General features: G+C 39.7%; 1 protein-coding gene across 2 annotated transcripts in view; it reads left to right on the top strand.

Annotated features, from left to right (window-relative positions):
* Positions 1–27,783, top strand: part of flrt1a (fibronectin leucine rich transmembrane protein 1a) — an 80,258-nt gene that overhangs the window by 45,162 nt on the left and 7,313 nt on the right. For both annotated transcript variants that reach the window (XM_074672958.1, XM_074672959.1), the window contains exon 2: positions 8,264–8,400. The gene's annotated coding sequence lies outside the window, so the exon portion shown is untranslated. The remainder of the gene's footprint in view (positions 1–8,263; positions 8,401–27,783) is intronic.

The following is a 27,783-nucleotide window of genomic DNA, read 5'->3' as shown; positions in this document are numbered from 1 at the left end:
TTTAAACTGTTTTTTTTTTTTTTAATGAGAAAAAAGTATGGGTTCTTTTTCTTTCCAGTGGCCCTAATCTTCTCCCTTAATAACCCTTGTTCACTTTGTTCTATATAGTTTGTTACTGGTGGTCAGCAAATTTCACAGCATTCCTTTTTTTTTTAATTAAAAATTGCAGGAAAGAAATGTTTATATGTTGACAGTATCCTTTGTTATGTTGGCTGTGCTATACAGTGACTCAGTGCTTCTGTATAGTAAATAATGCAGAAGATAAATGTTCCTCCAAACAAAATCGCATGCTAAATCGCAATTGCTAAACTAGTCCAAAAAAGCGCAATTAGATTATTTTCCAAAATCATTCAGCCCTTTTGTAAGCTATCACTGGCTAAACACAACCTCCACCCCCCTGAAGATGTGTTTCAACTTTCGTCTCATCCTTAACTGTCCAACGATACGGGGTTCACAGTTTTGAAAACGTAACAAACTTGACGGTTTTAACATCCTGCAGAAAGTTCACGAAGATTACAGTCTTGAATCTGTCTGTAGAGCTAAAAGAGTTAGCCTCGCTCAGCTTAGCCTAGCTTAACACAGGGACTAAAGACAAAGTGGTAAGCTAACAGGTTTTACTTTAGGTTGAAAATACAGTGGCTCACAACTCTAACTGTAAGAAGATGAAAATGAATACTGTGTTAAGTAATGTGCTTTAAACCCAGGTTAGCTGTTTCCTCCTACATGTTAAGCTAACTAGCTGCTGCTTTATATCACCTGTACAGGCTTCAGTGTAGCCTTGCAGCATAGTGTTCAGTCCTTGAATGAAAGTCAATATACTTGTTTCAAAAGGTTAAAACTACTCAGATCTTTGTATTCCCTCCATTAATCAGGTTGATAGTAAAGAATGAGAAGGAGGACAAAATTTACACAAGCATTCAATTTTGCATCCAAAATGTCTTGTTTTATTCCTCATTAGAGAGGCATAATATGTTGACATGATGATTGTACTGTGTATTAATAATATTTCAGATCTCTTTTTCTTGGACCCACATACTTCTAACCTTTAATTTCTATGTGAAAGCACATTTTGAGGTTTACTTTGACAACTGTCATGTTGCAGATATTTCCGGGCTGCTCAGCCAGATCGGATCTGCAGCGGTCCAGATGGGGGACAAAGAGTGTCTGCACAAGCAACTGTGTCTGAGTCAGCAGGTTTTACAAGCAGTAAATCTGCAACAACAGCTGTAGCTATTGGTCGCCTAAAATCGGACTAAATGCCGGTGTGAGCAGGAGCAACTGTGCAGGTGTCATTGTGATTGACGGCTCTTGTTAAGGGCAAGATTTCTGAGAGGGGAACAGCAGCTCAGTCTTGTCAAGGTCAATGGGAGAGTGTTTGGCAGGAGTCCAATCAGAGATTTCAGGGGGAAAATTGGAGATACGCAGCCCGACCTGTGTGTCAGAGCTGGGAATCAAAGGTCACATAAGTGTCACTGCAATGAGAAGAGGAATTATGGGATGTAGTGGCAGAGCCAAGGTGTATAGTGTAGCTAAAAAGATGTTTTGGCCTTGTTGGAAAGATGCAAACTCTGGTCTTGGAACTTGTAAAATGATGTCTCTTAATTGTACCTGATTTTGTCATTTATTGATCTATTAATGTAAGAGAAGAGGTAGCTATTTCACGGAGCCCATTGGTTGTCGAAGAAATGTACTGTCAAACTCATAAGACTGCATGGTTTAACTGGACTAGATGTCTAATGTAGTGGAATAAAATGACGTCTCTTTTTTCCTTGTTTATAGTTTTACAGATGAACAGAGTCAGCAAAACTCTAGCAGCTAGCACATACTGCACTGTACCTGAAAATTAAAGCATAAGGATAAACCCCAGCTTTAGATATGGGAATCAAATCTTTAACCATATGCAGTGTGACTGCACCACTTACAGCTTTCCACTGTGTCCTTTTCCTGTTGTATGTGATGCAATGGGAAATGTTGGCTGCTGTTTAGTGGATGCTTTTTGGCTATAGCAGTTGTGTGCATCTTACAGTGAAACACATTTCTCCCACTCGGCTGCATGCATCTGTTCAAGATGTTTAAATAAATTAGTTGTGCTAAGGCCTTAAGTTGCAGCAGCCTTTGAATAAACTGAGCAGTGGACTGTGGTTTGTCCGATGGCTTACACCACACAACCAGATGAGACCACCAAATTATTCGATTTCTTCACTTACACTGACAGTTATGTTGTTCCTGCGTTTGTCTGCAGATATTCCTACTAAACAAGCGCAGATTTTCAAACCACTACATATGCATATCTCTGGATCTGTTTGTAAACTGATCAAAATGGTTTGTTTCAAGAAATATCACAATGTGTCCGCAAGACTTGTTGAAATGATGAGGTCATCATTTAAGGCTCTCCTAACTGGTTCGTGACAAGAATCAATAAGAAATGTTAAAATCCATTGATACATTGTTAGCCTTTATGCTTATTTGTTCCCTTATCGATTCTTTACATAATACTGGACCTTACCACTAGTTTGCCGCAGCTATCTTAGCTTAGCAGTTGGTTAACAGTTTCCCAAGAAAACTCTGATTCAGGAGTTTCAGCTTGAAGTTTTACTGAAGAACTGAACACAGGGAAATGTATATTACTCTCTCACAAAAGAATCCTATGCAATACATTCAAAATGATATAGATTTCTTTATTTACCAAGAATGGTATAAACAAAAAAGTGCTAGCTTGATGCTAACATATATGGGAAATTGCACTGATATGCTAGCAGCCGGCATACATCAGTGTTGCTTTTTTACAACGGAATTTCAACTTTTATCTTAGAAACATATCACAGTTACTCTTTGTAAATAACTGAGAACTCCAAATATCAAAATACTAACAGGCAAGGCTCATGACTGGCTTTAATTACTACAGCAAAGTTCCAAACTGCTCAAACAACTGCTATAACCTCTCCGAGACACTAGATGACTTACTTCAGTCAATAAGATACTAGAAAACAGCACATTACGTCATGTGACATGCAACTTTTACTCATTTTAAATTATTGCCCAGGCATATCCAGATCCATTGGCTAATTCAATATTTGTTCATTCATAAACTCAATAAAATGTTGTTGACATAGAAAACCTGTAAAGCTACTTTTTGTACAGAGCAAATTCACAAGAGGAAATGATCAGAGAATCAATGAAGGATCGGATTAATAAGTGCTATCAATGAGTATGCTTTCCTCAGCTAGCTAACAGCTAGCTAACAGGGATTGACACTTTTCAAAAAGACACAGGGCTTGCTTTTCCTGGACTTTACTTCAGGTTGAATCCACCACTGTAAAACTGTAACATTACCAAGAATAAAACCAAATCAGTTTAAAACACTGGCCAAGCTAAGTAACGTTTTCAATAACAAAATGAAATCAACTCATGTTCCCACATGCTCCAACTTACAGACAAAGGGTCTCCAAGGCTCAAATGTCACAAAAAGGCACACAACCCTGAGCAGAAATACACGTGAGATAGCTCAACACTGATAGAAAGGAGCAAAAACAAAACACAAGCTAACGGGCTAACGGATATGTCAGAGATCGTCTATAGAACAGAGTGTGTTAAGAGTGCTCACTACGACAAAATCAAAACATAAACAAAGACAGAGGAGTCACTCTGGCGCTTATCTCCAAACTGAACTGAAACTGCTTTCAAAGTCAGCACAATAAGGACAATAGTATCAAATCTTATCCATACCCATCCCACCCCCTGACAGGCCTCCAGAGGGCTGACCAATCAGAAGGAAGGGGGTTTGTGGAGCATCGAATCTTAAAGAGCCAGTAGCTAAAACATGGCGTTACAGACTGAAAGTAATGAGAGCTTTCTTAAACACCTGTGTGATTTTTTTTTTTTTTTTTTTTAATTGCATACCATGTAAAACACCATAATCCAATCAAATCAATTAACTGCCAAGCTCAAGATTTTTTTCTGTCCACGTCTCTTTTTGGCCTCACAGGTATATTAGCTGACCTTAAAGCTCTTTTCTTTTTTCATCTGTATTCATCCTGAATTGGTGAACTTTGGAGGATACTCCATCGATCTCTGTCCTTCTCTTGAGGAAGTCCAGAGCTAAGTTTTTCTTGTAACTACACTGTCTGATGTGCATTGTCTTCCAAAACTGAAGATTTTTGTTTTAATGTTTGTCTGCAGCAGACTTCTGTTGATGTTGTGCACTTTTTAGTTATGGATCATTGTGATACACTGCATCATTAACAACAAGCGGATCTCCTGTTGTGATGGAATATTGAGAGAAACATCTCAAAGTGCGAGTTATGTTGTTTTAGCATCTTCAGAAATCATACTGCTGATTAATTTTGTCAAAAAGAAGAAGAACATTTCAGGGAAATAAATGAGCAAAGAGGTGGAGTGAGTCATGCTGTGTACGTGGAGAGGAGAGGTGCAGCGAGATGAGCAGATGAAAGTGGTTTGTGACAAACATTTAAATAAATTTGAGAAGAACATTATGCTAATAGTCTAATGTATTTCTTGTAATATTTTCAGAAGATTGCACTGCATTGCATCCCTTGCATTGCCCCTGTGTGTCAGTTTGATTTGACTCAGTGTGCTGCACTGACATCTGGATGGTTGTATGAGTATCACTAACTAAAAAAAACAACTGATACTTCACTGGAATTCAGCAGAGATGCGATGTCTGCACAACACAACCACATTTGGCAACATTTCCTCATTAAGCACTCAGATTTTATTCCAACAGACACGGGGTTTTATCCTCATCTGTGTTAAATGTTAATCTACATCAAAGGTTTTCAACTTGTGCTGTGCACCTCCCAGCAGGGCAGAGGAAGACATGAAAGTAGGAGCACAGATGTAAAAAGTGCTGCATGAGGTGAGAGCTACAGGTGCACACAAGAGGTGAAATATGCCAAACAGTCCAACAGTTGAAGCAGCAGCAGTGATGCAGTGACAGGTGTGACACCAACCTGCAGCTGATGGAGGCAAATAAGACGCCGAACACGATTTAAGCAATTAGTGTCAAACGCTGCACTTGTTCTGAGTCATAACTCGTTCAAAAAAAAGAGCACACAGGCATGATTCACGTAATTTAAGATTCATACTCGCTGGAGACATCAGTAATTTCAAAGTAAAACTCAAAATGCTGTTTCTCAATTTGATGAAGAATCATCATAACTTTCACTTAGTGCTTTAGATATTCCCACTTGTCACTACAGTTTAAGTTAACTTCAGTGGAGAGTAATCAACAGTGCTTTTCTACACACACATGAGTTATTGCAAACAAGGAAACGTTAACTCGAGCCAAGATTATATCGTTACTTAAACACTGATTTAAGATTTGTGGAAAAAGGCACTTCTTATGTGACTTCAGTAGTGGCTTTTGTGAAGTATTAACAGAGGATAAATGATACTTTCACGTAAATCTATTATCGAACAGTGGTGCTTTGACTCATGACAGAGCTTAAACTCAAATTACTCATTTGTTAAATCAACTTTCCCCATTATAATGTTTTAAAATGCCATTGATCTGTTACCCCAAAAACACCACATTTTTTGTTCTATGTTTTAAGACAAGATGAGTATGTTATATAAAAACACAGTACAATATAATGTACTTAAACTAGTTTTATTGAATATGCTATACAGGATTTATTTTTGAGATTGAGATCAGATGGCTTTAATTTGCTGATGGAGGTGGAGGAGAAAGGCTGAACTGATTAACTGGATCTTATTTACCGATTTTTTTACCCTTTTCACCATGTTGTCCTCACTTTCATCTGCAGGTGTTTTTGATAAAAACCGGTCCAATGATGTCTGTTTTATCCTCCCTTTCAGAATGTTGCTGAAATGAGTTAGGCAAATGTTATTAAACGGGGCGGTTGCACGCTCAGATAAAACATTTTCTGGTTGTTTTGTTTGAATGAGGTCAGAAAGTCATTCAGTGCACGTCTTTTCCTTCGCACTCATTTGAGCAATGTGAGCACAACCCTGATGCTTCCTAACTGCTTAAAGTGAATGAGTGAAACTCGGGATGCTGGGCAGATGTGGTAGCCTTCACTGTGGCGTGAGCTGACACAAAATTTAGCTCTCAACTCGAAGCAAAAAGTTGCCTGAGAGACGGCTCGTACTTCAAAAACACTTGTTAGTTGGGACACTTGGAAGCCAATGGACCACTGTGCTGCCAAAAGTAAGGTAACCCTGAACATAGAATAGAAAAGAATAGCATAGAATAGAACAGAATAGAATAGAATAGAAATTTATTGTCATTGTAACAAGTACAACAGAATTGAAGTCACAGCAGCAATCAAGAAAACAAAAGTAAGAAAGTGTATAGAAAGTGCAAAAAGGTCCATAAGAAATTAGATGCTGACAGCTTGTCCATCTTTCTTCAGTTCAGCCAGCCTCCACCTCCACAGGGTCCAGGACTGAGCTTCTTCAGCAGTCTGTTTAGTCTCTGTCTCCTGGATCCTGTCTGCTCACAGCAGGTGAAGCTCTTCCAATGTGGCGTTGGTGTCTGATGTCAGCTCCGTCAGCCACGTCCGTGAACAGCACGATGCCATTCTGCCCTCTGGTATTCCCTCTGTTGCTGGGTTAGCATGGCTAGCTTGTCCATCTTATTGGAGATAGATCTTACGTTCCCAATAACAATGGATTGAAGGACAGGTCCATGTCGTCACTTCTTAGATCAAACCTGAGAACCAGCACGTCGTCCTCTCCTCCTTCTCCTCACCTTGTGGGAAGACATCAGGCCTTACACCAGTTAGCATTGACATGCTACAGGCTGCTAACAGCTGAGTTCACATGTAAACAATGCAGCCATGGTTACATCTAGGATCTCCAGACAAACACAGGAGCAGAAGTAGTAAAAATATCACTTAAGACAAAAAGTTTGGTGTCCATGATCAACAAATAAGCCATACAGAGTAATGATCCACTCCAAATACAAAGATTACGAAAAAGAGACGAAAAAATTACAAGAAACGGACAAAGAAGAGAGAGCTGCTGCAAAAGGCAGCCATAGCCAACAGGGTGGTGCCTAGCAACATTTTAAATAAGCCAAAATAAAGTGAGGATGCATTAGTCTTAGATTTCTTTGTGGCAAAGGAGTCTTCAGTGTTAGTCTTAAACAAGTTTAGTAAATACCTTAGTGAAAGTGCCATCATGTTGATACGTGTATTTTGAGCAGTGTTGCAGAAAACGACACATAAAAAAGACAGAAGAGCTCCTCGCAGGTCCGTTTGTTCAGCAGAAAGCTTCTTGCAGAGCACATTGGAGGCAGCATGTTGAAGAACTGAATAAGAAAAACTGTTAAAGGAGCAACGCTGCTCTGTAGTTTAGCTGTCTGATCAGATGAGGTTTGGTTTCATGACAAGAGGAGTAAGTTGAAGTGACTCAAAGGAAGATGGCGTGCTGTCTCGTGTCACAGAGCAGGCTATGTTAGCAGCTAGAGAGGGGGAGAAAGGGAGCCGATCAGCATCCATGTGAAGTCAGAGACTGTGAGATCAGGGTGGAGGCGGCTGCTGGCAGAGTTTCAGGGCCTCGTCTGGGAAAACAAGAGAGATGGGTGGTGGTGGTTGGTAGAGGGAGCTTCAGATGTCATTAACTATTTTCTTTTTCAAGTATGTGACAAAATCTGCAAAGAGGGAGCGCGGGGCGGCTGTAGGAGAGAGGGGGAGGAAAGTTTTACAAGTTCAGGCAAAAACTGAGGATGTTTTATTGGAAAGCTTTCATGTCAACGTATTAATACTCAGATTTATGTCATTCTTTATTGCTACTTTAAATTTTATTCAGTGGCTTGACTATAATAGGGAAGCAATCAACAACTTAGCAGAAAAATAACAGCATTAAATTTGAAGGAAAATCAAGTGGAAGTAATGTTTTTCTGGAGTTTGCTGATCCTGTGCTTTTATAATTGTAAATAAAACCATTGAAACGGCTCCATCAGTAAGTTTTTGTGCTACGATTAAATGAAATGAGAACAGATGCTTCACTTGGAATAAATGGACCTCAAGTTTAGTAAATGAAGAATAAATCACTTGATACTCCAACCCAGCGGAGATTAGGGAAAATAATAAACAGAGAAAGTGGAATTAAATTTGCGCTTAATGACTTATAGGGACAACAGAGATGACAGACGGGACGAGTCATGCAGAAACATCTGAAATGCCATTACAGTTTCATCAGAGAAAGTGACATTTGATTGGCACCGAGGCTCAGATGGGATCCCTTATGATGTTTTTGTCTCTCCCTTTCTCCACAGAGAGCAGTTCTGAAGTCCTCAAAGCTGAACAAGTACACGTCGACAAAAACTGGAGAAGATACTGTCAGGACATTTTGAAGGAGCAGTGTGCAAATGGTGCTGCAGCACTTTCATTCCTGGCAGCCCCACTTCAAAAAGTGAGTGTAACCTTTTGTATAGTCAGTGCATTTTGAAATATGTGAGGGTCAGTTTTGTTCTTTCACATCCGTGGTGATCAAAATGCTTCACAGTGAGAGTGCTTTCCTCTCTGTGTTTCTTCATTCTGTTTTTACTCTACAGCAATGTTTACAAGTGCTGAAAATAATCAACTTAAAGAGCTCAGCTTCTTTTCCTCTGAAGAATAAACACCTGCAGAGTTTTGACAGACCCACAAAGTGAATAAACAGCAAGTACTTTGAACATATTTAAAGAGTCTGTTAGGGCTTTTCAAATGGAAGAAAATACATTACATACATTAAATCCCTGAACTGAATCTTCCAACTCTCTTGGTTTGTTCACCAAGGTTGAGTCCATTTCACCAAAGAAGAGTCATAGAAGAGTAACTGTCGCTGAAACTGAGTTTTTTTAAAATAATATAGAGAACTGCTGTTTAACTCAGAACTACACTATCTAAACTTGGACTAATAATTGGATGTGTAGAGCCAGTGGCGATTGCTCTAAAGACTGCAAGGGAAGCTCAGCTTCCCCTAAAATGTCCCCAAAAAAAGTGTTGATATGTTCTGCTGTGTGTACATTTCATTGACAAAATATGCGCTAGAATTCCTTCATCGTTTGTTCAGAATCAGCTACCTATCACAGGTAACTGGCTCAACCTCCTTCTCATTCATCCCGCAGCATCTCAGCTCTTTAACACAATCGGACGCTGAGCGTCTTCTGACTTCAGCGGGGAAGCGTAGAGTGGGTTGTTCCACTGTGGAAACTGGACGGTCATTGGATAAACACTGGGCTTTGTCCCGCACATCGGACGCTGAGTGTCTCTGGGGGTCTGCGAGGCAGTGGACTGGCCTGGACGCTGGGCTTTTGCATGATGATTGGATGATCTGTCTGAGGCCGAATCCCTTTTTGATTGACAGTGAAATGAGCCAGTCAGCGATCCTGAAGTATAATCCTCCATCGGAGCATCTTCTCAGTTGTTCTGGACTGATCCGGAGGCTTTATCGATCCCCAGCGAGTTTACCTTCCTGAAAAACAACAAGTGTTGAGAGAACGCTGGTAAATCCCTGGAAAAAACACCTGCTTGGTACGACAGGGTCACAGATCATTTTCTTGAAAAAGGAACGGAGGGTAGAATTTACGTTTAAATAAATAAACAAATTTATGATGTAGGCTGGAAAAAAATGAGCTTCCCCTCCTTGACTGACCAGCACTGCTAGAAAACTTATCTCATATATTGTCAGCATTTACGGCACTCTGCATTGTACGTAAATGTCCAGTCCAGCAATCTACCTGCTATAAATCAGGTTATAAATGAACCAAACCTCTTGGACTAAGTAGTCGAGTTGCTTCAGGTGCATTCATCATCAAAGTATGCTAACTTTGTAGCTCTTTTCTGGGTGCATCTTGCACAGTTTTCAGTTTAAGTTCAAAGATGCTCTTGCCAGCTCCTTTTTGAATCTTTAGAGGATTTGTGGACTTCCTGTTAGCATCCTGGTTGGATGAACTGAAAAAGATGATACCTGACCTGCAAATCCAAAACTGAAATACATCTTTATAGCCTTATAAAAGTTGAAATAACAACAACAATAATAAAAAAATGATCATTATTAATAAACTAAGTCAACTCCTTTTCCTAGTCAGTGATTAAGTTTTAATTCTTGACAATAAGGACTTCAGTACCACACTGTACTATGACAGAAAAATAATCTGCTCATGTGTGTTTTGTGATGCTTCTTTAAATGTTCAAATGTTTTTTTTTTTTTTAGATTGAGATGATGCAGTCATATTATGCTTGTGTTTCTTTTTTTTAAAGGATTATAGCTCTGTGACATTTCTTCGTCCTAAAGTAAGCCAGTTCCTTTCCCCAGAACGCTAAGGGAGTCTCTTCAGGATTATGGAAATATTTTCACATGACGCCTAAAGTTCTTCAGCCCTCTGCTACTTAAACTGAATTTAATATGAATTAAAGTCAATGAGTCTTAGGATTAACAAAAAAAACCCATTATCTACTACAGTCTCACCTTTACTGAATACCCAAATGCACAATAATTACCACTGAGAAGTTAAGAAATGATGTTAAATCTCAATTTTCTTCCATTCTTTAAGTGTACTATAACTAATGAAATAATAATCCCTCTATGTTACTGAAATTGTTGGGAAAAAAATGGTAAAGCCTGGCTCCCAAAGCCACAAAAACAAGGCCAGAGCAGCACCTTGACTGTACCTTTGTGAAATATTGTCAGTAATTAAATTAGAGATAAATGAAGCCATTAAATAAACCAACACTTATCAACAGCTAAACAGTGAGCAATAAAGCCCGATTATCCTCCTCATTTTCTCCTCTGTGGCAGGAGGCCAAACAAAGCAATCAGCAAAGGTTACTGGAGAAGCTGACACACATTAATAAAATATACAAACTCTCTGCTATTGGTCAGTGCTTTAAGATGGACTCTATCTCATTACACTGTGACTGCCTCAATTACTGCTTTACTGGTCTGCAAATTAAGGCTGTGGCTCTCTAAACACTGACATTACATTGAGGGTATTTATCTTCTTGCTTCCTTTTTGTCTTCAAAAGAAGGCAGATGTCCCTAAATTAAGCCTGAAATTATGCTCCAAAAGGAAGCTAATACAATCAGAAAATAAGAGATTGCCCACAGTCATTGAAAAATATTGTATTTACGCATCGTGCAGAAGACCAGCTTTGTCCTCTTTCTTTTCCATCTCTGAGAAGAATCTGTGTCGTGGGGAAAATCTTCTTCATCTACTGGTGCCTTGAGGCTTGAACTTGTCGCTTAATTATGTAATCTCTTCAGCCTTTTTCTGGGCATGTGCAGAACCTCAAAGAGGTGGTGAAGTCATTCTTATGGCTATCACTAGGTGAGCATTTGCAATAAATGCATTTGAATGCAACACGTACAAAAATATATTGTCTATAGTTAATTCTTTTTTCTCTCATCATGTGTGCATTTTCCTGATTTATGGATGTATGCCATGCTTTTATATTATTTTTATTTAGCCAGATGAAGCTGAGCTAAACTTAGATTAATTGCTACGAATTTAGCGATTGAAAATAACTGATTTCAGGAGGTACACAACCTAATGATTTTCATGCCATTAGGGTGAAATGTAATGAATTCTTATTTTGTTTTAATCAGTTGTAATTTTGTCCTTTTGGTCACACCATAGTTCAGCTGCTGCAGTGTCCTCCTGCTTCAAAGAAACTCTCAGAAAGTTGATGAGTCCAAAGTAATATGCACTTCATGTCAAACAGAATATCAAATATCACCAGCATACCTCAGGTCTAGACCCGTAAATGTTAATAAAAATTTAATAGCAGAAACCCAACATCAAGACAAGATAAGGAGTCTTATCTCATCTTAATCCACCATGAGTACAGGACTTTGCAGCATTTAGCAAGTTACAATGGCAAGGAAAAACTTCCCTTTAACAGGCAGAAACCTCGGACAGAACTAGACGCATGTTAGGCAGACATCTGCCTTGACTGTGTTGGGGTTAGAGAGAGACAGATAAACTCACACACCCTCCAGTCTCTTGGTAACGGCTGCTTTGAAGACCACGATAAGCTTTTCTTTTACAGTTCACATTTTTCAGACGGTCTTTTTGGACTTGTGATGTTTGGACATTACACAATGCAACTCAGTTTTTTTGTCTCCCTGACAGTTTTTTAATGTCTCTGCTGCATTGACCATTACTATCCTTATTCAACTTATGGCCACTGTGCTCTGGACAGTCACCACACCTCTTCATTTCTTATCTATTGTTCACACTCCTGACACTTTTCACATTATTTTCAACGAAAAAAACTTCTTTTATTCAGGTATCAATATATTTCAGGTTTTAATTGCACTGTGTTGAGACTTAGGGCTCTAAGTGTTTTTCTGTAACTTATGAATGAATGAAAAAAAAAAAGTTTGTTAAGTTTGAATTCTCAATTCTGATATCCCCACACATATTCCCAAAGGAAAAGATGTCATTTTTTCTCTGCCCTGGTCTAAGGGGTTGTAAGTTGGAGTTATCCCTCCCTCACTTTAGTTAATGTATGGTAAACAGTTTGAGCCCTGAGTCCTTATCCAAAATGCTAAGTTTGAGAACTGGCTGGAGTAAGTGTCCTTCAAATTTCTTAAGATAACACGGTTGTGATTGAGTGTGATGAATAAAAATTAATTCCTTTCTGAATCACTGTTAGATTTTCTGGTATGTGGTAAAATTCTGCCTCCAGGTGTTTAAGTTACAAACCGAGGTTAACCCTTTTTTTTTTTTTTTCTTGTTTTATAATGTTATCTGAATAGTTGGGGGTATATACTTATTCCAGTTAAAACCTGTTGAAAATAAAACTTTCTCCTTGAGTTGCTCTGCAGGTCACAGGGGTCTGGTAGGAGAGCAATCAGTCTAGAATTAACCATGAACATTTATTTGAATGCAGGGCCGGTGTTACTTTACATAACAAGCAGGAATTAATCAGACAAAGTGTGTTATGATATCAAATTTCAGAAGCAATCTGTTCTCTTGAACTGAGGATATGATACATGGGCTTTCTGATCACTGCATGTAGACGCTGACTGGATTCTTCTTGATTCTCATCGAAATTAAAAAATAGAAAGCTCAACATCCTGAGTTTTAGAGCAGTGTGTGAGCAGGTTTGGGGTAAAATTGGGTTCATTTAGGGTCATGAGGGAGTGAAATATTTTTTTAAGCCTGTGTGAGGCACTTTTTGGATTCAAAGCAACTTTTTCTTAAGATCCAAACACTCCTACAGCTTATATTTCATGCAGGAGAACCCCCCACACACACATACTCAGAAGTCAGAGTCAAGTGAACACAGCACAGTATCTTTTCTGAGCCCTGGAGGCGGCCTGTGTCTATTTATCCACTCTGATTTCTCATATGGTTAAAGAGAAATGCATTCAGCTTCAAGAACAGCAACACAATATAATCTTTACCTCATTATCAGGAAGAACCTGCTTGAAACACTCCTGCCTTTGACTCTGCAAGCACAGCTCCATCTCACAATCAGACATTCCCTCACATCCACTTCAGTCTGATTTATTTAATGGTTCTGTAATTAATTTCCAGAGTTACATTGCTGTCGTAAATTTCCTTTGGAGGAGATTTTATCAGACAAAAGTGGATTCCAACCATTGCCAACATCGCTCAAATGAAAAGCGGGTGTTTGTTTGCCTTTAGATTTCAGAGTGGATGATATAAAGACTGTTTAAAATGGGATTAAGCAAATGTTGCATAAAGAGAGAGCGCGGGATATATGGAGGGAAATGAGCGAGAGCAGCTGCCACAGATTGAATGCTCAGGAATAAATTATGCGGAAAAGAACAAAATCACGGATAGGGAGATGAAAACATGATGAAATTGAGTCGATGTAGACGATTTAGGACGTTTTTAATGAATGTGAATGCAGCACAAACAGGTGACAGATCAGACCTAAGTGATTGTAAAGAGAAGTGTAATAAAGGAGCAAAAGAAAATTGGGTCTCTTGCAGCTTTTTACCGTTCCCACAAGCCACATATACAAGCGAAGAAACTGTGACAGGAAGAGCGAGGGGAGAAATATGCTTCCTCTGACTGAAAAACAGAACTGGCCTTATTTTAAATGAATGCAGACTGAGAATGTGTCCTCAGACGACCAGGGAGAGTGTTTGCAGACGTGCACAGACATGCTTTGGTTGGAAATTGTCAGATTTGATGTGTAAATTACGGAGTGGAAGATTCAAATTACAAGTGTTTGACGGGACGATGAGTTTTAGAGAGATGAGTAGCAACATGCTGAGATCATTATCCAGCTCAAATAATTATTCATCAGACTTTCTACTCGTACTTCCTGTTCTGCTGGCTTTTGAATTGGATGTTAATTTTGTTTTTTTGAATGTTGTCGTGGCCAAGGACAAATTAAAGTGCATCCATTAGCATTCACAATGCGGACAAATGATATGAGGTTGGAAGAGTATGCGCTACTGTAAAGCCAAGATAAACCTGCAAAATTAAACTCAGTTAATTAATGCTCAGTTAGTTTGAGCCCTGCTATAAAAACACAGCGGAGTTTGTGTTTTTATTTTATCTCTGCAACACTGTTGTATCTTACATATAGAAAGGTAACGGCTGAAAAACACCAGATACGTCTTCAGTTCATCTCCGCGCTCTCACGGCACCAGATCAGACAGATTTCCGTTTGAGTCAATCTGTCAACTTACACTGGATCCAACCAGATCATATTTAGTTTGACTACTTTGACATTAAATGGACATAATGAGCTGATCCAGACCAGAAGTCAACAGGTTTGAGGTTTTGCAGCTCAACATAAATGAAGAGAGATTTATCAATGGAGTTAAAAGAGCAGGAACTCCTTGGTCTCACCACTCCAGCTGTCTGTTAGTCACGCAGCTTGCTGGACTGAACACGCAGCCGGTGTAAGTTGACAAATGAAGTCATCATGTAAGGGAGCAGAGCTGGACTGCAGATGTATCCGTAGGGATGGGTACTTTTTATTATTATTATTTTTTTTTAAGAGAAAAAAAAGGGGGATGGGTGCCTTTCACATTTAAAACAATACGGTACCGATGCCGGGTACCTGGTAATCTGTATTGGTACTTAGCGGTACCAATTTTTTGGTACTTTTTGTGTTTATGCAGTGAAAAATATAAATTTATTTAATTTTAAAAAATACATTTTTTCAATATAACATATTTATGCTTCAATATAACCTTCCAATGCTGTGTTCCAGTGCAGCATGAAAAATCACCAACTCATTCATTCCCTCACAGTCACCAGGATGCATTTAGGTACCTAAACATGGTACCTTTTGATCTTACGTGAACTGGCACCCGGTACTTTTGACAGAATTGGTCGGTACCTATATAAGTACCTAATTCAGTCGTTTGAGGCACAATATGTTGATGGAGCACTTTTCCTTCTGTAATGTATACCAAACAAATGATGTCATTGACTGAATGAAACATGGACAAAAAAACAGCTATTATGAGTGAGGACAGTGGTGATTGCTCTAAGACTGCAAGGGAAGCTCAGCTTCCCCTAAAATGTCCGCAAAAAAAGTGTTGATATGTTCTGCTGTGTGTACATTTCATTGACAAAATATGCCCTTTATGATTGACAGTGAAATGAGCCAGTCAGCGATCTTGAAGTATAACCCTCCACCAGAGCATCTTCTGAGTTTTACAGTCAGTTGTTCTGGACTGATTCGGTGGCTATATCGATCTCCAGTGAGTTTACTTTTCTTAAAAATGACGAGTGTTGTCTTTAAAGATTCTCTCTCTTTTCACCAATAAGCAGCTACAGCTGCGGAGCGTCTCCCCCTGTCACTCACACTTACAGCCTGTCGTAGTCTCACATAGCAGCTCCAGCTGCCAACAAGCTGACACAGAGGGTAGAAATTACGTTTAAAAAAATAAACAAATTTTTGATGTAGGCCAGAAAAAAAATGGGCTTCCCCTCCTTGACTGACCAGCAGCCACCACTGAGTGAGGACATAACTTTTAGAGTGCCCTCTGCTGACTGGCTGCAGTATAGGTCTAAAGCAAAGTCTCTCAGTCATATGTCCATAATGACATCATTTATTTCAATCAGGACAGACTTATACACCAGAAAGAGTTATGAACAGATTTAATGAATAAATGTAAAGAAGGTTTGGCAGTTAGACCCCTGGTTCCTTCACTAACCAGTTTATGTATTTTCAGTGGTTTTCAAACAGGATATGTTGACATCTTCTTCAACCACTGTGATTAAATCCAACTCCACTTTTGTTTAGAAATACTTTGGTTTCACACATTTCATTTTTTATTCACTGCTTACTTATCATTTTTACTTACCTGTAACAGACATTTGAGACCTGAAGAATGCTGTTAGTAACTTGTGAGGGTATGACGAATCCTGCTACTGAAAATGATGATAAACAAATCCCTGATTTACAGAAGCTATAAAAATAACATCTGCCAGTTAAAGGATATTTCAGCTTTGTTTTGTCCATTAGTGTGTTCCACAGCCCAACAAGAGATGCTGATGGTTGGGTACATGGATTGCAGTTAGCTGTGGGGAATTTGTGACTTATTCAAGACTTATTCATTTGGCACCGACCTCCAGTTGGTAACACGTCGCTTCTGCCTTCCAGGCTAGGACAGGCGGACATTTTGACGTTGCATGCAAAAGGTCTACTTTGGTTAGCATACAGGGTATGACGTCAATCCTGTGGCTATATCAGCCAGAATACATCACCAGCACAATATGTCAGCACCCACTGAGTTGATATTTCAGCTTCAGCTCTCACAATGGGTGGAGATGGAGGCGAGCTGTGGATATTTATTTACAGTCATGTGGGTTGGTGGCAGAGGGAATAGTTTTGCCTCATGTGTAGGACAGAAGCATCAAATCAAGAAGAAGAAGAAGAACATTTACTGCTTTACTGTAACCTTCTCTCTGAGGTGTTTCACTGGCTTCAGAAACTTTAGCGACTTTGTAGAAAATGATCAATTAGAGTGTGATAGAAATATAATAACTGGAGCCACTGTTGCCTTACAGAGCAGCAGTTAAGCTTTGAGGTTAATGAGGTCGACTGTTGTGCAGAGGCTAACCTTGATTCCACTCTGGCCCTGGGACCTTTGCTGCATGTCACCCCCATCTCTCTCCCCATGTTCTGTTTCCACATCTACTCTCTTATTTCATGTTATTGTAAGGAAACTGTCACAGTTAACTAATCTTACTCTTAATATGGGGGCAGCTCTGGCTCAGTGGAAGAGTTGTTTCTCAGTTGGTCAGGGGTTCAATCCCAGGTCCTGCTGTCCGCATGCCAATATGTACTTTGGCAAGACACTTGGTCCTGAACTTCCCCTGGTGCTGTGGCATCCGTGTGTGAATGGGATCAATTAATACTGGTGCTACTTTTGCTTTTTTCTCACACTTGTGTTTTAAAAAACTACCTCAGCCCAGAGCTGCACGGTGGCACAATGCTTAACGCTGCTGCCTCACAGCAAAGAGGTCATCAGTTCGTTTCCCAGTCGCCTGGTGGGCCTTTCTGTGTGGGGTTAGCATGTTATCTCCAGGCATGCATGGGTTCTTTCCAGGTCCTGCTTCCTACCACAGTCCAAAAACATGCTCACCAGGTTAATCGAGCACTCTAAATTGTCCCGAGGTGTGAGTGTGTGTGTGAGAGGTTGTCTGTTCCTATGTGTTAGCCCTGTGATTGGCTGGCAACCAGCGTGTACTCCACCTCTTGCCCTAAGACAGCTGGAATGGGTTTCAGCCACCCGCGACCCTGAACAGGATAAGCAGATATAAGACGTATTTCAGCTCCTGTTGCTATGTTTTCAAGGCTCCCAACCCCACAAACTCTCATCCCTGGACTGGCCAGCCCTCTGGAGGCCTGGCAAGGCAGAGTTATGACCTTGGTGTTTGAGGCTCACCCCTTTCACAAGTCGTGACTGAGTTAAGAGATCCTTACGCAATGACCTCATAATTTCAGCAAGTCTTGTAAAGATATTGTGAAGATCTTGTGCTGCTTTCAGAACAGACAGTCTTGAGCAGAGTGGATCGATAGATTCAGAGTTTTCAACAACACATGAATAAGTAGGGGTTTGACCTGCATGTTAAGTATGAGCATCCAGAATGATTACTCAATGTCCATGTTCTGAACGTGGGAAAGCATAACACCCTTTCTTTAACCTCTTGATGCCTGTTGTCGCAAATTTGCAACATACCCTGTCAGGTCTTGATGCAGCTAAAATGACTTTTTTTTAATCTCATTATTACCTATTGATTCATATTCTACACAAACCTCTACACAAACCAAAGATGAACTTCTCATGTCTTTGTATAATATAACTTAGCTATAACTATTGTGTGTACTTAACTACAATTTACAATCTCCATTTAATTTAACATTTGTAGTAGGGCTGTCATTTTAACTTGTTAATAAGATTAATTAATTACACCGCAAATTAAGGCGTTATAAAAAATTAACGCAGATTAATCTGGATCCCAAACTCGCGAGGCGTTCAAAGACGCACTTATTTTCAAATGTCTAGCATTTACAAACCGTTTGCCCTACATGGAAAAAGTGGTGTTCTTGTCAGATTTTGAAATTTCCGACGGTCCCTGAATGTATCACACCTGACGTTAGCAACATGCTTTGAACTGGGGGGAGAGAGAGCGCTGTTAGGGGGACTGCCATCCACATCTCGTTTATTCACACGTCCTTTTTGAAAATCTACAGAAAATCAACCGTTTGCTCTAGCTCAATTCTGAAAAAACAGGTAATTTTACACTCTTTACTGCATTAAACAAGCCCTGAATGATCGATATTTGTCCAGTATTTAGATCTAAAGAATTCTTTGAAAATTTCCTTCCATCTTCCTGGTGTCATGTTTCAGCTTGGGGCTGCTCTGCACCAATGAGCAACAGTTTGTGTGTTCAGAGCATGTAAAACTGAGAATACTTCACTTTTCTTTGATCCAAGACTTGAATTTAGTGTTTTGTACATAGTTCCTCACAGTTTTTAGCCTTTAGCCCTGGTTCTCCTGACCTCATAGAAGTATAGAAGTTCATATTGCAGTGAAAATTGAGTCCACATCAAGTAAAATTGTGAACAGAAGCAAAAAACGTCCTAAAAATCAAATCATCTCACCTTAGGTGCAGGACTTAGTAGATTTTGTACAGATAGAACCATAAAACATTTTTCATTTGTTCCTTATGCCTCAGGGTACCTAAAAATGTGTTGTATATATTCCCACCTTATTTTTAAATGTTTTTTAATGTCTTTTAATGTAATTTTAATGTCCTGGAATTCAAATTCTTTATTTTGGGACCTTAAGCAGATATGAGATTTAAATGTGATTAATTAGATTAATTAATTACAAATTCTGTAATTAATTAGATTTTTTTTTTTTTTAATCACCTGACAGCACTAATTTGTAGGAATACAAAAACACATAAAAACAAATCTATTATGTTAATTCAGGCAGTAAGGGGTTAATGTAACTTCAGCTCATTGGGCCCAGGTAACACACTACCAAGATGACATCAGTAAAATATAGCATGGCCCCTGTATATCTTAAATGCAAAATTATATGACAAAATAAACCCTTACTTACCAAAATCAGCAAATAAAAGAGCTGCAAGGATTAAAATTTTCATTTTTTTGCAGAAATGATTTGGCTTGTTATGATCACAAAGCCAACACAGAGCTGCCTGCCAGCAAGAAATCAAACTCAGATCTCGATGCTCATGAAGCTTAAAACACTGTCTGCTTCTTCAAAAAGAGAAAGTGCTTTGAATTTTAACTTTTAATGTAAACAAGTCCATCACTGTTGTGCAGACAGAAAATGAAAAACAGACCTGACGTGAAGCTGAAATATAAAACAAATGTGAGTTTCTCTGAAGAAGAGATTGCTTTTTAAAATTTGGGTCTGAATAGGACGAGTAAACAAAAGGCGTCTCCACCTGATTACACAACATTGAGTAAGCCAGCATAGCACAGTTTAAAAGTACAGATCTAAAAATAACACTGAATGTAACCAGGAGGAGACGTGATAATCAGGTGTGTTTACAGTCGGGCAGCGAGGGTAAACAGCAGTGAGGTGAACGTTTTACACTCCAGCCCCGTCTGTTTTTCACATGATTTAGCAGCAGTGAGACGGTGAGTGATTCCCAGTTTTCCAGAGCTGCTGGGTGTCCAGTTTGGCTGATTCACAGAACCTGACAGGCCTGTAATGGGTGTCACGGATCCACAGAGCTTTTTCATTGTTATCTTTTCCCTTTCACCCCGTTGTTGCTCTGATCTGGAGGTTTAATTTTCACCCTGAAAGCACAGCCCTGTCATGTGACCCGGCTTCTCTGGCCTCCCACAGCTTTGTATTTATATTGCAACTTGTCAGGGTTGAATTCAAATTTTCACCAATTAAGCTAACCAACCTCCCTCTCTGCTTTTCTCACAAATAAAAAATCCAATCAGAGTCCCAGCTGAAGCGTGACAACCACATTCTGACTCCTTGACTTTAAGGCGGAGGATAAATTTGCTTTTATAAGTCCCCATTTAAAATGATCAAGTATGTTTTCTGAAAGCAGAGCAGCCAGACTCTTCATGAGAATTAACTGTTTCCTCTATTTTATGTAGCAGCAACATCAGTGGGGAAACCAGCAACATTCAAATCAGCGTAAATGATTTCAGAAGCCAGCGGGACAGTGATCAAAGGCTGCATTATGACCACTGACACATGGAAAGTTTATTTGCCAGCTAGTCTCTCTCCGTGTTTCACCCTCTGGTGTGGCTGAAAAGCAAACCTCACACTGAATATTCAGACTTTGAATTTCTTCACAGACAGCGTCCTGAGGCATGGTTTAGGTCAGTTATCTTTGATTAATTAAAAAACAAAGGTTTGAAAACTTGCTTGGAATACCAGCACATGAATATAAGAGAGAAAATGTTTGCATTTATCACAAAAAAGAGAGTAGACAAACCCAAAACAATTAAAGTTCTTTGACCAAGACTCACTTTCACCAATACAAAAGAACATTTTTTGTTACTGCTTTAGCCAGTTTCAGTGCATCTCTCAAACCAAATAACTCAGATATTTTTTATTTTGTTGCCTTTTTAATGAAATTATGAGAAAAATGTATCCCAGTGCCCACCAGCAGCTTTGTTGAGCTGATTGTGGTAGTTAAGCTGATGTGATTATACAGCACAAACATAAATCATATCCATTGTTTTTGCCTCATTATTCACTAAAATCCATCACATGAAAAATTAAAGATAGAGACTACAGGATTTTACTAATAAAAACTTCAACTTTTAAAGAAAGTATGCAGCTTAATTGGCCCCTGTGCATCGGTGTCTGTGTCTGCCTCGAACCCCCTCATTGGCCTGTTGATGTGTTGGTTGTATTTGGATGTTTCTGAGTGTGGAGTAAGAGTAGTTACGTCAGCCAATCACAGCGAGTGAAAGAAGCTATCCCCATTCCCGAGTGGCTACGGTAGTGGATGTAGCACAGGACAAGAAAAACACAACCAAAGTGAAATTAAACTCCAAACAGATAAAGTTTTTACTTAATCAGGGTGAAGCTTGGTTTGACTTTCACTCGCTTTAAGGCACTTGGAGAGCAGAACTGGACGATTAGCGATTGAAGTTGCTGAGCAGGGATGTACCGAACAACCCAGTGATTAGCTTGTGCTAACATGCAAAGTCAGATGCACAGCTCTATAGTGTCTCCCATGTAGAGACGTGATTGCTAGGCTATCGAGTGTGTTCACATAGCTTCAGTCAGAGGCTGTGGGTGTGCGCTGCTGCTGGCACTGAGCCAAAGAGAAGGAGCCCAGTTTGAATTTGTGTTTACTAGCAAGTAACGAAAATTCCTGCAGACCCTACCTTTAAGCCACACCGACAAGTTTGTAAATCATATTTCAAGAAGCTTAAACTAAAATATTGATTGTAATGAGAGAACAATGGCGGCCAATGCTAGCAAACATTAGTTCATAAGGTATTTCAAAGAGGATGTTCAGGTCTTGTTGAAACTTCATGTTTTGATTGCTTTGTTGGCAGACATTTTTTCTCAGTACCGTAAATTATTCAATTTCTGACTTGCAGTGGTTCAAGATAATGAAATCTGATTTATGAGGTCAAAGCGTCTTTTATGGTTGATGACTTTTACACTCTAACAAGTTTTAATACCGTAACAGACCACACACATAAAGACAGTTGAGACCAGTTTATATCATGACTGACCCTGGATCACACACACTTCATAAGTCCATAAGACCATGAAACCACACACTTAGCATTAGTGTTTACAGTTCTGTTGACGTGAAATCTCAAACGTTTGCGTTGCAATGGGCCCTGAATCTGCTCATGGGACCCCCTGGCTCAAATTTAGATTTATTTCTCAATTTTTGATTTGTGTGATGCCTAAAGACCTTAACTGCCTCAGTCGGCCCAACAAAGCTGCGTGCATGTACTTTTAAAACAAATAAATACAAACTGAAACAAAAACAAAAAAAATCTTGGTTTGAGGAAAAATGCTATCAAATGAAAACTCTCAGTTTGAGTCTTTCAGTGAGAGAGTTTTTTTTTAAAATCTGATCTGAAAAGACTGTTGAAGCTGCTGTGAGGAGTTTTTTAGCAGGAGATGAAAGAGACTGGAACTAATACTGATCTCTCCTCTGACCTGTAAAAGCCTAACTACACAACTTGTGACAGGCTTGATCGCATCTATGGTGTTATCTTCTTTCTTGTCTTTTCAAAATTGTTTGACGCAGGAGAAGTATTCGTGCACCAAAGACTTTTTAAGAGAAGAATATTTTTATTTATGGAGAAAAGATCAGATCCTACAGGAGCTTTATGTGTCAAAGCTCCCACGTCCTGCAAAAAATTGGATTGCTGAATATTGCCTGTGACCTGTCGGACCAGCAGCTGGACTGCAACTAAGTGCAGTGAAAGTCCAGTTTGAGTTGACAGACTGACTTGAATTGGAAGCTTGTCCAATCCAGTGATAGAGCAGAGACGGACTGGAGATGCATCTGGTGTATTTCAGCCTTAATTTACTGAAACCAGTCTGGACTAAGAAGTTATTTCCCTTGTTTTGTTATCTCTAGTCATCACCTCTTGCATAAAAAGTTTGTGCGTTTAGGAAGTGATCTGAGGATCAAAGTTTATACCTCCAGATCCAATAAAAGACGCACTTTTTGACACATTTTTCTAAATCTAAACAGATGTTAAGTAACTAAATCCACCACAAAAAAAGCAGCTGAGAAGAGAAATTAACTTTTATATGGACTGGATGAATGTTTGGAGCTGTCCTTCCTGTCCACCCACGTGTTCACACTCTGCCTGTGTGTATTGAAGGAGTTAAGCCCTCCGTGTGCTCAAATTAAAAGGCTGGCTGTGTGAGACGGGCAGAGAAAGTGCGCTGATACAGTTAGCTTTGACAAAGATGCACTTTGCTCTTCCTAAACCCACTTCATTAAACCTGTCCTGTGTGTTTAGTGAGCCAGAGTACCTTTAGGTGTTTGGAGGGAGTGCCTTGAAATGTGTTTTTGTTGGATACTTTTAAAACTCTTCCTCCACCTGTATTGTTTTCTTTTCAAGGCTTTGTACCTCCTTTGTTAGACGAACACAGTTTTACACAAAACAAACCAGTTGAGTTGAAGGTACTTGTAATACCTCTGAGACACCTGCTGGATTACACAGGGTCAGGGTCAGCATGCTCAACATTTTGAACATAAACCCTCCAAAACACCCTGTTGGCATCATGTAAGCCTTGTTCTTACCTCTGTACACAATGCAGCAGCATATTGCTGCAAGGAGCCGCGGCCCTTTTGTTAATGCTGAAAGGATTTACCTGTAATCCTGCTGACTGGAGGAAGAAACACTGAGCCAAAAGAATTGAGGGGCAGCAGCAGCTGCAGCGGGGAATTGGACCGGTGGCTCGACAGAACTTATAATAGCGCCATAAAGATAAAACATGTTATAGCGCTGTAGAGCTATACATCAAGTCACTTCAGGCCGCTGTTAGCTACAGACCCACCAGCAAACAAAAACCCCTGAGCTGAAGGTGCACCCCAACTGTGAATTATGTGAGGAACTCCTTAGCTGCTGTGCTATCTCTATCACTTTGTTACAGCATATATCCAAAGCTATACGGAGCAAAGTACACTGTGTGACTTGTTTACTACCCAGACCAATAATTAATGGTACCACGCTCTATATTTGTTGTCACTCTTCCATATTTAGACGGCAAAAATGCAGAGTCTCAGGAGATTATCGTCATAAACATACAGTAAAATATGGCCGTCTTGGCCTAGTTTGGGTTGAATCCACATGCAGACAGATGTGTTGTGTGTATTTAATTCCAAACTGAATTTAATCTTCTCTTTGCTTGTGTGTGCAGTTGAAGAATTTATGCTCCTGATGTGTTTTTCCCCCTTAATCCATTTTAACACAACAGAAAATAAAGGTCTTTTTTCATTAGAGACGATCTGTCAAAATAGGAAAACAACTTTCATCCGGAAACACAAATCTTTAAATGTCACAGTTTGGTGTCAGCAGCGCAGATGAGAAACTGCTGAGTGCAAATCCAATCACTGCTTCATGCCGACAAAATACTGGTGCATTATCGAAGAAAAAAACAACGGAGTGTTGAGATAAGAATCCATTACTCGTGAAGCCTCAAACATGTTATTCAATCTGCTTCTATAGCATATTTACATGGCGGCGAAGATGATAGGAGAGTTAAAGAGATTGTAATGCATCAGCACATCAGATGATTCATAATTATGATTTATTGTAAGCCACAAAAGCAGCCGCACGCTCGCTTTGAAAACACTGGAGGCGATAAATTCAAAACACTCTAAAGCCATTTACAGTGATGACAGTAGTCTCTGTGTATTCCTCACAAACGTGACAATTAAGTTCATGACTTCACTTTTGTTAAAGAAGCAAATTTACAGGATTAGAGTGTTTCATGTTTTTAGTTTGCTTTGGAGCATTTTGTGCCGTGTTTGTTTCTTTTGGGGGATTAAAGTCATTTTTCATTTCTATGTTTTAAAAGCCTGAAGATTATAGTACATTATTGCAAAGACGTGGTCTCTTAAGAGTATTACAAAAATATTACACAAACCAAACCCAACAACCCTTTTATTACCCAAAATGAAAAGGCCATGCTTTTCAGGCTTTTTTTTTTATCTGTCTCATCTTTCCATCCCTCGATTCATTTCTCTCGTCACTTCACCCGTCATGTTCTGCGTCATCCTCTCCCCTTCCACACGTCTAATCAGTAAAATCTAAAATACGATCCATGGACATGTAAGATAAGCTGTGGGCCACTGTTATCTTTCTTTTTCCATCAGTGAAGTGGGTTTCCTGATACTGCAGCAGCCCCTTCGGTCATCCAAAAATCCCGTTTTCCAGATTTCCAAGCCCTGTCTCTCTGTGGTGGCCCTGACGGGGAGATGGGATTCAGAGGTCTTGCTTGAAGCCGCTTTCTGTCACTCTCACTTTCTCTCTGTTTTTTATGTAAATCGATCCAGGCTTGGGTTCCAGTATTAGATTGGGGGGGTGGGTGGGATGGGGGGGTTGTCGTGTGCGCTGCTCTCTGCCTGAGGCGGCTGCCTGTCTAGCTAACACATTACCCCATATCCCAGCTCGACTCCCCCCACTGATAGCTGAAATGTAGACTGCAGCCTTATAGATTGTCCCCATATGGGTTAATGTTTGCAATGTGATCATCGTGCATGGACGGACAAACACACAAAGCCTCCGCAGCAGAAACACACACACATATCCACACACATACACAAACACAAAGAGCAGCTATGTGCTTTCTGTGCCCTTACATTTCCTAATAGAGAAAGAAAAGTGAACAAAACAATCTGCTATTCTTTTTCTTTTTTAGCACCTGCTTAATCCGGAGGACGGCGGCTCAGATCGCTCCATTAATCCCTCTACACCACTTCAATCTCACACCACATCTATCTTGTTTTTAAAGAGCTGACCCAAATACTCCGGTGTTTGAGAGACTCGCTGCTTGAGCTCCTGGGATTCAAAAGTCATCCATTCTTTAGTACTGCTCTGCCTCACACACACACACACTCACACACACACACATCTTACGCATGTGCAAAGAATTAAACCTTGCAAACATTTACGGCAGTCTGCAGAGAGGAGGCTTTGAAACCTTGATAAAAAACTGCACCAAGATGATGAATGGATAGGTTTTTAAATATCAGACTCAAATTTTAACTCAGCCAGATAACAACGAGGAAATGGGTGATAGAGCTAATGATATTTTTGCGATGAAGCCATTGTTCTGCAATCTAAGGCCCCTGAAGTTGAACGAACAAGAAATCTGTTGAGAAAGAAACTGTCGGCATGATTCCAACAACTTTTACAGAAGTACTTCTATAAAAAGATGAAACTGGAGAAAACTCCTCAAGATTCTCTGAATAAAAACTTTCATACAAACGTATTATTCTGCTTTAGAAAGCGCTGAACCAAAAAGGAAGTTTTCATAATCTTGTTTTTCTTCTTATAACCTTCACACTTCATAGACTCAAAAATTACATTCCTCTCTGTGTGCTGTTGTCGAGCGTCACTTTCTGCTGCTGCCAAAATATAAATTACACACAGCGCGGCTCTATGTCAGACATCCATTTTTTCATGTTTTATACCGCTCTGCTGTACAAATATTGTTTTGTGTATTTGTCACCATCCTCCATTCTTGTCAGTTTTATGATTATTGTTCAAGTTTTGATATTTTCAGGGCTTTGTTATGAGATTGGTGTGGCCGACACTCACAGTGAAAGTAGCCGATGGTCATGTGGTTCTGTTTGTGCAAGAAAGGAGATAAGAAAGCCGGTTTGTGTACATCATATAAAGACACGCCAACTCTTCTGACATCATGACTTTGTAAAGTGTCACATTCTAAAGTCAGACAGATATGATGGGAGAGGATTTCCAAAGCTGTTTGCACATCAGGCGAGCTCATCTGAAGAGGCGTGCTGGCAGCTTGAAAATGTCCAAATAGGTTTGATGGTTCCACCCTGAGGCTGAAACCAAATCTTACATTTCAATAAATAAATAAAATCTCAAAATGCTGCTCATGTCAACAGCAAAATAAAAGCCTTGGTATGTAATGGGAGGTCTGCTGCTCTGTGACGCTGGTGTAGGATACAGTGAGACAGCACTGACCAGCTGTAAACAAACTCTGGATGCGTCTGCAAGTTGTAGCAACACCATCTGTCTTACTGATGCTGTTGTATCCCAATCAATCATGTATAGTTGAGCAAAATGTTTAACACACTGATTATTAACATGTGGACCAGGCTCATTGAAATAATCATACAATACAAAGTCACAGAGGATGTGTCCAGTCTTCTGCTTCCTCCTTATCTAGAAAAATAAGCATGTCCACGTGGTCAGGTGTCAGCTGGGAGTGCAAATTGGTCAAGTTATCAACTTTCATGTCTGTGTTGTTGGCAGCAGTTGTGTAGCCTCCTACCTAAGTGTCTTCACTTGGTTTGACACGATTACTCATATTGTGTCAATTTAGGTTAGTTTGAAATGCTACTTTTTAACTTCCCCGGTCGAGCAGGACTGGATTGATTCACAGCATGTTGAAGTCTCCGTGACAACACCACACTGGCTGATGAAGTTCAGTGTTTTTCTCTGCTGAAAATGATTTATGTGATTAATTTTGTAGTAATGGTGGACACAGGAGCCTAACTGTCAGACAGAAAAAGGACAGAAGAGCAGAAGAAACCTAAACGAGAGTGACACAGCCCAAGCTAAAGGCTAATTAGCCTTTAGCTTGTGCCGTAACACTCTATAACACAGG

Source organism: Halichoeres trimaculatus, unplaced genomic scaffold (assembly GCF_033239565.1).
Source record: "Halichoeres trimaculatus isolate MK-OKI-2021-1 unplaced genomic scaffold, fHalTri1.1 fHalTri1_scaffold_6, whole genome shotgun sequence".
Classification (NCBI taxonomy): Eukaryota; Metazoa; Chordata; class Actinopteri; order Labriformes; family Labridae; genus Halichoeres; species Halichoeres trimaculatus.
This window is presented reverse-complemented; position numbering and strand designations above follow the sequence as displayed.